This window comes from Octodon degus, unplaced genomic scaffold, assembly GCF_000260255.1.
Source record: "Octodon degus isolate 3935 unplaced genomic scaffold, OctDeg1.0 scaffold00140, whole genome shotgun sequence".
Taxonomy (NCBI): domain Eukaryota; kingdom Metazoa; phylum Chordata; class Mammalia; order Rodentia; family Octodontidae; genus Octodon; species Octodon degus.
The window spans coordinates 718,632-727,851 of NW_004524716.1; the positions used below are offsets into that span (position 1 = coordinate 718,632).

General features: G+C 39.5%; 1 protein-coding gene and 1 non-coding gene across 6 annotated transcripts in view; both read left to right on the top strand.

The window, feature by feature from the left end:
• The window catches only part of Vtcn1 (V-set domain containing T cell activation inhibitor 1), a 72,386-nt gene that overhangs the window by 26,255 nt on the left and 36,911 nt on the right, over positions 1 to 9,220 (top strand). The window lies entirely within an intron of this gene.
• On the top strand, positions 6,224 to 6,326 carry LOC111812746. The gene has a single exon (XR_002818161.1). It is a non-coding gene; the product is annotated as a U6 spliceosomal RNA (small nuclear RNA).

Sequence of the window (9,220 nt, forward strand, 5' to 3'; positions counted from 1 at the left end):
CTTGTACAGCAATTAACCACTAAGAAGAATATATGCAGTGTATTATTTGTTGAAACTGTACTTTCGATTTGATTTGAAACTGTCTCATTGCTTTATGTTTATCAGTAAAACTTTGAAAAGAAAAAAAATCAACATGCTGATTATCTTTGAGTTGGGCTATCTCACTGACATATTCTGGAAGAGTGAGTAGACGAGTATGTTACAAACATCAGGTCAACTCAGTTCAGCATGATCAGATGCCTGGGATGCGTCTGATACTGTCTGACATTTAGGGAAATAAATGCAACTGATACATTGATACGGCATAACAAGTAGATGTAATCAAAGAAAAGTTATTTTTACCTCCCTCTGACCTTTTAAAGTACACTTAGTAAGGAAATGCAGGATAAAATTTCCGAAGCCTCTCCTGAAAATCTGCTTTCTCCTTCAGCTGCTGCATCGCATCTTATATCCTTGTTCCCTGCAAGCCCAGTTCACACCTGACTCACACCTCAGCTCTCCTCTCCCACATGCTCCTAAGAGTGTAGACTCCATGTAGTTCTAGGATATTTGACCTTGGAAAATATATGTTCCTTGCCTCGATAAAATAAAGCAGTGACTTCCCCATGCAGGTCTAAGTGTTTCCTCTGTGTGTGTGTGTGTGTGTGTGTGTGTGTGTGTGTGTGTGCTTGCTGTGTCCTGCACTATAGTGCATTTCTCAAGTATGATTTAGATTGTAACTGATGTACCCAGGAGCGTGTACCAAGATCTTCAAGTTAAGCTGTTCGTGTGTCAGAGAGGGAGAGGAGATTCTTGTGCCATGCACTGTTTTTTCTTTGAAGAAAGACCTTCCCAAATCCCTTCCTACTCTCAGCCCTTCTAGATTCCTCATGTGAGTGAGGTGGCTAAGAATCGCAGAAGTGACCGTTGGTGTTTCCCCTTTCCATCTCTGCATGAGGCTCAGTCTGGCATACACGTGTACATGGCTTGCAGCCTCAGCTGTAATCTTCAATTTAACATCTTATCATACAAAAAAGTAAAAAAGGTATAGTCCTTGTCCTGAAAAACTTAAGAGGAAATGGCAGGAGACACAAATGTGCAAACAGAACGTTCCTATGCAAAGTGACAAGTGACACAATAGAGACATGTGCTGGATACAGCAAGGCCACTGAAGCAGTTTCTGATATAGCACAAGCAGTTTCTGTTTTCCCTCACAAATTACCTAGCAGGGAGGGTCACACACCAAAGAAGCAGGAATCTGTAGCTTACAGGTCAGCAGGGCGGATGTGAAACTTTGCTGAGAACTTCTTGCTTCAGAACAACGCTACTGATTTGTCCATGGGTTACGCAAGTTCCTGAAAGAACAGCTGGATTACAGACTCTTAGCAAAATTCTTTAAAGTGAATAAGAAAAATCTCCCAATTTAAAGGTTTGAAAAGAAGCCCAGAAATCTGAGCAGCCAAATGTAAAAACAGTAATCCTCTCTAAATGTGCCCTGAAGAACTCCAGCCCAGGGCCAGTTGTGGACATGGACAATTCAGACAGGCCTCGGCCTACGAGGACTTCTGGAAGTCCAGGGAAGCGGCCCCAGCGCCTCACCCACCTTCCCATCTCCTGTGTTCCACCCACTATTCAATTCCTTCTTCTCCTTTCCAGTAACTGGCGCACTTCACTTTCCTAACCCCAACACCCACACAAAGAACATCATTATAAATTTGGAAGGAAAATACTAACCAATATATAAATGTGCTTGTTTGCCTGACACTAGCAAGGGTGAGAAAAAGAAAGCTATGACTAGTTAAGGACTTGACTGATCTCTGCTGCTGAAACCCAGAGTGCTAGGGAAGTTCCACTATCAGTTCAAATAGGTATAATCCATGTTATATGGAGAAACAATGGTTTCTTGATCCATCGACGGCTTTGTGCTTCAGATTTAGTAAGCTTGTTCTCATTTCAGGCTTCATTTATTTTGGGTGATACAGGATCTTCTCAGACTTGTAGTGATCCTCCTGTCTCAGCCTCCCCGGCACTGAGATTACACACATGCTCCACCATGCATGGCAAGCAGTATCAGTGGTCAAACTCATGACCTTGCACTTGCCAGGCAGGCGCTTAGACCACCAAGCTATCTCCCCAGACCCACATTTCAGTTATTTTAACTATTGTCTATTCAACGCATTGAACATAGTTCGGAAATTCAAATAGTTATGAATCTAAACTATGCTTTTTGAAGCTCTCACATATACAAGTATCACTCCTGACCCTTGTTGAATTGTATTTCCAGTTCTTTGAAAAAACTGCTCTTATAACCAGAGATCACATTTGAGAGGAATGGAGATGGCAGCATTGAGTAGCACATTCCCAGCCTAGGCAGATTCTCATTCTGACAGCAGCCCATGGACACTTTCTGGAAAACCATGGTTGGCTTCCATGAGGCAGTAGAAGTCTTATCTGGGTGGAAAAGGATGAATATCCTTTGTCATTCCTGCCTTCTTCCTCCCAGGCAGTAATCTATGCTGCTACAACCGCACTAGTCTTCTCTGAGTTTTTTAGTTTATTTGTTTTTGTTTGTGTTTTCCCCCAAGGGCAAACTGGGGAAGCATCGCTTCTGTGCTTAGCTGGATTTTCAGTCCCTAAGAGAATCTGTCTTTTAGCATCCTCAATGAAACCCTTTTCCTCTAAATCTACCCTCCCACCCTTTGACCTTGAAATACAGCACACTGTATCCAATCATGCTGCTGCTTTTTTTTTTTTTAAATGTATTTATCACAAGGTCTACAGGGTCTCACTATATAGATCAGACTTGTAGTAATCCTCCTGTTTTCATTCTCCCAAGCACTGGGATTACAGGTGCATGCCACCAGCCCAGTCTCAATCACCGTCTAAGCACCTCCTGGGGACAGGGCCAGCACAGCACACTGGGGATCGAACCCTAGTCCCTAAGCCTGCCTAAGCAGGCACTGTAGTCTGCTGAGCTATCTGGTCAGTCCTTCACACTGCTTCTTGATGCTGGCTTGAGCTTCTTGGCACCAGCAAAGAGAACGGACATTTAGCCCGTCTACTGCCTGGCCGGCACCATCCTACACATACTACAATACACCACAGAGAAAGGTACCAAGTAAAGAAGGCAGTTTCCTTCCCAGACCTTATACATTTCCTCTTTAATCTCAGAAATAATACCATGAGCTGGAAAACATGGCAGCCAAGCCCACCAACGCTCTCATCAGCCAACATGCAATTCAAAGTATGTGAGAGCACTGAAGTCTAAAACAAATGTGGCAAATAGGAAAGGTAAAATATTTAAAAATAACTTTCAATTTTTCTCATTTATAGATAAGTTCATTGAACAGTAAGTTTAATTTCTGACTCCTTCTATCCAAACATTGGTCAGGACTGAGGGAGTCAAGCACCATCCCTTCTAGTGCTGTTTCAGGAAGAACAAGCGTAGGCAACCCCTTGTCTTAACTCCAGGCCCAGAAACGCTTGGCCCAAGAAACACTTGCTCGACTCCACTTTGTGAAGTCTTCGAGACTTTAATATTTGATAACTTGGGCCACTGGATGACAAAGCTTTCTCTGTGACTTGCTTCTCAAAGTTATTCAATCTTCCCAAAGAAAACTCTAAGGTTGGCCATTAGGGATGCTTCTGGCATTTGTCCAAGGTACAAATCGAACCTCTCAACTTCTATTGCAGCATCTAGTAATCTGTCTGGTGGATGTGAAGGCTTAATGGTGGGTATTATATTCTCTTTATTTTGTATTAGTGTCTCTGATGCCCGCTACATATTACAGATACACCTCATATCACATATTTCCTTTTTCTCGGCACTTTGAAAATATAATTTCACCATTTTTCTGGCTCCCTCTGACATTTTGGAAAGTAAGCTGTTAGTCTAATTGTCATCCCTTTCCAGGTAATCTATTTATTCTCTCACCATGTTTATTAGCTTTTTTGGTCATCATCTTTTTCAATTTCACTATGAAGTATCTTGCTGTCATTTTCATTTCATTTTTCCTACTTGAGATTCATTGATCTAAGGCTGAAGGCTTAGATCTTTCAGAAATACTGGAAAATATCCATTCTTTCCCTCTTTGAAAATTGTGTGTCTGTCACTCTCTATTCTCTCTTTCTGGCCCTCTGACTAGAGATAAATTAAAATTTTTTATTTTGGTCCTCACTTCCTACTCACTCTTCATACTTTCAAACTGTGTTACATGTGATTTCCCCAGCTCTTCCTTCTGCTTAACTAGTTCTCTCTTCCGGATATATCTATTCTACTCCCTAATCTGCTCGGTGAGTTTTTAATTTCAGTTATTTATTATTCATTTCTAGGTGTACTGTTTGGTTCTTCATTAACTCCACTTGGTCAAAGTTTATTGTTCCTTTTGTGAGGAGATTTCCATTTCCTTATTCCCAGTTTACTTTATATTCTGTATTGAATGGTTTTAATAAGTATAATCCTTTTCTCTCTAAATCTGGCATTTGTTTATTTCAACTCTTGCTCATGATAGCTTTTTGCTTGGGTAACTGTATTTTTTTTTTTTTTTTGAGTTCTTATTTCTTTGAGAATATTGTCAGGTGAAATTCTTTGAGGCCTGGGTTAAAAGTACATTCCTTCAGAGAATATCTGCTTTTGCCTCTGTGAAGCATTGAACTTTACCAAGATGGTGCTTTAAAGTGAATTCTTGGGTTAGGATTCATCGTGATGTGTGCCTCCTACCTGCGTAATGACTACGTTGTAGGTACAGCTTCTCCAGGAATATTTTTCTTCATCAAAAAACAAGATCAAATGGATGTTGCATTTCATGGGCAGGGCCCATAACTGATGTGAGTCTCCAATTAGGGCCCCTATGCTTTGACCCTGTACTCTGCATGACCCAAACAGAAGCCTCGGAATTTTGGAATGCCTACATGGCCACTGCGTTCAGCATTGCCACACAGGCCTGGATTTATGTTTCTGCTTCATTTTTACCCCTTGCAAGTTTCCTTCAGTTTTCCTGCCAGCAAAACCAAGAATTCAGTGATATTTTGTGTGCTTTTGTTTGGTTCGGTTTGCATTCAGCATATAAAGCATTTTTTAGTAAGGTGGCTATTTTTTAAAGGATATTTAGTGTATGCATTATAGCTGGAAACTTAACTCTTCACTCCCCAGAAAACTGGTTTTTCTTTTATAGGGGCATCACTATCTTGTACTTTATTTGTGAAAAGAAATGACCAAGAGGGCTCAAGTTTAGCAAATCATCATGGGCAGCTGTTGTCAATTAATTCTTTCTCCAGTTTCCCTTCTTGACCACAGCCAACCGGGTTTTCTCTTATTTCCAACATCCAGGGCATTTTGTTAATTTATAGCATCGTCAAGATTTCATATTTCCCAGCTTTTTAAAAGACTCGTTTCCTTTGCAGAGACAGATGATATTTTCGTTCATAAGGGAATTTCCAAAGTTAAGAATGTGCTACTTTCCTCTTGGAGCACAGTATTACTATTTGTTGATTTAATGTGTTTTAGATTCTGTGTGCTAGACAGTCTGAGCAAAGCGGTTTGTAAGGTATAACATTTATCCACCAAACATTAAGTTCCTAACATTTTCAAGAACCTGAAAAGCATCATAAACAAATTCATAGAGACAAGACAAAGCCTGGCATGTTTAAAGGCCCAAAATAGTTTAGAAATGATGGGGCATGGAGTTAGCAAGCCAGAAATGGAGAAATAAATGGAATAAAATACAAATTTATGTAAACTCTTCTTGAGCTTACATGCAAATTTTTCAACTTTTAGAATTAATATATATTTTTCACTCTATAGGCTTTCATCTTATTAAAAAGCTTTTTTTATATCAATGGAAACCACCAACAGAGTCAAGAGACCACCCACACTGTGGAAAACATAGTTACCAGCTGTTCCTCAAAGAACTACCATCTAGAATATGTAAAGAACTCAAAAAAAATCAGAGTTCCATCCTAAATTTAAAGACCCAATCCAAAAACCTGAATAATCACTTCTCAGATCAAGAAGTAGAAATGACAAACAAATATATGAAAAAATCTTCAACCTCACTAGTTATTTGAGAAATGCCAATTTGAAAAACTAGGATTCTATCTCAACCCAGAAAAAAATGGCTATTATCAAGCAATTAAGTGATAACAACTGCTTACAGGGGGAAAGGAACCTTTCTTCACTGTTTGTGGGCCTGCAATGATTGTGGAAACCTGTGTGGAGATTCCTCAAAAAACTAGGAATACACACTTGCTTCGGTAGCTTATATACCAAAATCGGAATGATACAGAGATGATTAGCATGGCCCCGGCATAAGGATGACATGAAAATTTGTGAAGTGTTCCATATTTTGGGGAAGGAAAAACTGAGATGAGGAAAAAGACAAATGAAAAAAGGAAAAAAGATATATTTAGGTATATATGCAAGATAGTTTGGATAACTGTATTGTTGATTTCTACTGGTCTTTTGAAATGAGCAGTTAATGATTAATTTTTTTATTCTCTTTTTTTTCTGTTGAATTTCTTACAACTTTCTTGTTATTGTTTTGTTTCAGTTTTTCTTTAAACCATCTTGCACATTTATAACCAATAACCTAAACAACTAATTTGAAGATAACATCATATAATACAGCAACCATTGTTGAATTCCTATTACTTTGTTTAGTGAAATTTTGTGTGGTTTCTAATGCTGTTTTTATTATCACTATTTTGTATTCTTAAAAAAAAAAAAAAAACAAGAATAGATGTTCCATTTGACCCACCTACTCCTCTTTTTGTTATCTTCCTGAAAGAATTTAAAACATGACACTACACCAATATATGCATGCCCTTGTTGATAGTGGCATAGTTTATAATAGCTAAATCTTGGAAACAGCCCAAATACCCATCAATTGGTGAATGGATAAAGAAGACGTGGGGGTTTTTTAATAATAGAGTACTATTCTTCCCTAAAGAAGATGCTTGAGCCATTTCTACCTAAATGGATGGACCTTAAGACCATACTCTTAAGTGAAATGAATCAAACTGATATTTATATTTTAAATCATATCCTTTTTCCTTAAAAAGCCATAAAAGTGTCCAGATTTCTTTTTGAGATGAAGTCTCACTATTTTGCCCACACTAACTTCAAACTTGTCCTACCTCAGGCTCCCAAATAGGTGGCATTATAAACTCACTCCACCATGCCCAGCATTGTAGGAACCTTAATCAGAAAATAAAACCAATGGTTTGAATTTCTAATAACCATGCATCCTAGGTATTGGTCAGTGTCATGTCCTGGGCTGCAGTTCATCACAGTAATCACCACGGTGAGTCAGAAGTGGGACCTGAGGACAGGTGCTGGAGGAATTGACAGGACCTTCTCTAATACAGTATCAGGCTAGAAGTCCCTATCAGGGAGGACAAAGGAGAAAGTCAAGACCAGTGCCCAAGAAGTCAAGCTGCACTAGAGGCAAAAGACCTAGAGGCAGAATCTCAAGTCATTGAACACCTCCTGGGTGAAACCCAAGCCCAAGGAAGAGGATGAGTATAGCTTTCAGGCTTAAAGGTAGAAGCTTCCTTTCTGTGTGTCACAGATGGACGGGGCCACCGAAGCATTTAGTTCAAGGATGACTGTTGATCTTAGGACAGGAAGTGTTTCTCCCTTCATTGGAGCAGAGATTGTCTCCCTATGCCTTTGCCTTAACAACCATCTGTGGTATAGGCAGGCAAGGGTTGTGTTAGGTATAGGCGAGACCCAAGCCTGATCTGCTGCTGGTGATTGTGATTCCAGTGGGCCAGGCCTTCAGGGGATGAGACTGGAATCCTGACTTCACACTGAGACTTCACACCTTATCTTGCCACACCTACAGAACTGGGCACAAATCTAAAATAGCAGGAAGGGGGGTTCTAGGCAATGAAGATATGTGATGAAATCCTGGAGGGGGGTTTGGGAGAATGAACAATATGTTATTTATTTCTAGGATAGTTTTCTGTTTAACTGGGAAGATTTCTGGTATTCCTAAGTTTTAAAATAAAAAATAGGAACCTTGACACATACAAACATGACATCCAGCCCAACTTCAGCGCATAGAGAATAAGGCCACCCAATGTGGTATACGTGCTTTGGCAGAGAAAACTTCTGAGGGTGACAGATGTGCTTATTTCTAGCTTTATTAATGAATAAATAATGATCTCAGGGCCAGGGTTTTTGAGAGATCACCAAGTTCTCTGAGTCACTTCCATGACAGGCACAGGTTTTCTTAAAGCAATGAAAAGTCAGAAGAATCACTGTGGCTTTAGGGAGTTGAAAAGTAAATCTAGACTAGAGATCATTGGCCCTGTCAGGCCATTCGTCTGCCTCGACCCAGGTCCCAGGACTGAGTCACAAGGAGCAATGCGGAAGGAAGGCTAAGTGAAAACACACTGTCCCCAGAGGGAGCCTGCCATCAGTGCCGTCCCTCCCATCTCCTGCCCTGCCCTCCTCCTCCCTTGCAGGCTGTCTTCTGAGATCTTCCATGTACACCCACTCCTTAAATATACAAAGGAAAGAGATGGCGCAGTAGCTACGGGTTGACCCCCCGGGGACGATGTATACAGTGGGTCAGAACTGAGCTGGATTTTGAGTGAGTCCATTTTTGACAAATCAAGAGAAGGTAGGACAGTGTTCTAAAAAATGGAGACTGACTCGCTAGTGTGTGAAACCTAAAGAGTAAATAAAATCTGAAAGGTACAATAGCTACTGTGAAAGGGAAAGAATCTGTTCAATGGGAAGGAAAAATTGGAATGATGAAATGGATAAAAGAAAGACGGGGAAAAGACATATTCATGTATACATGCAGGATCATTTGGATAACTGTACTGCTAATTTTTGCTAGTCTACTGAAGGGAGCAGTTAATGCTTAAATTTTTTTTTTCTTCTTAACTTCTTAAAACTTTTTAAAGCCAGTTTTATGCAGGTTTGTATCTGGTAACCTAAATAATTTGAAGATAACATTATACAATACAACAACCATTGTTGAACTCCTAGTACTTTGTTTAATGAAATTTTGTATCGTTTTTAATTTTCTATAATTTCGTATTCTTCTAAAAATAAAATAAAAATTAAAAAAGAGAGTGATAAAAGGCAATTTTGTGAGAAGACAGGTTTCCAGAAAAGAAAAAAGGATTAGGAAAATAGCTTGGAGTATTGTAGGATAATCTTAAACTCCAGAATTCAGTTTGGACTTTATAAGCAATGAGGAGTCAGTTCTTTCAATTTGCAGGTAAT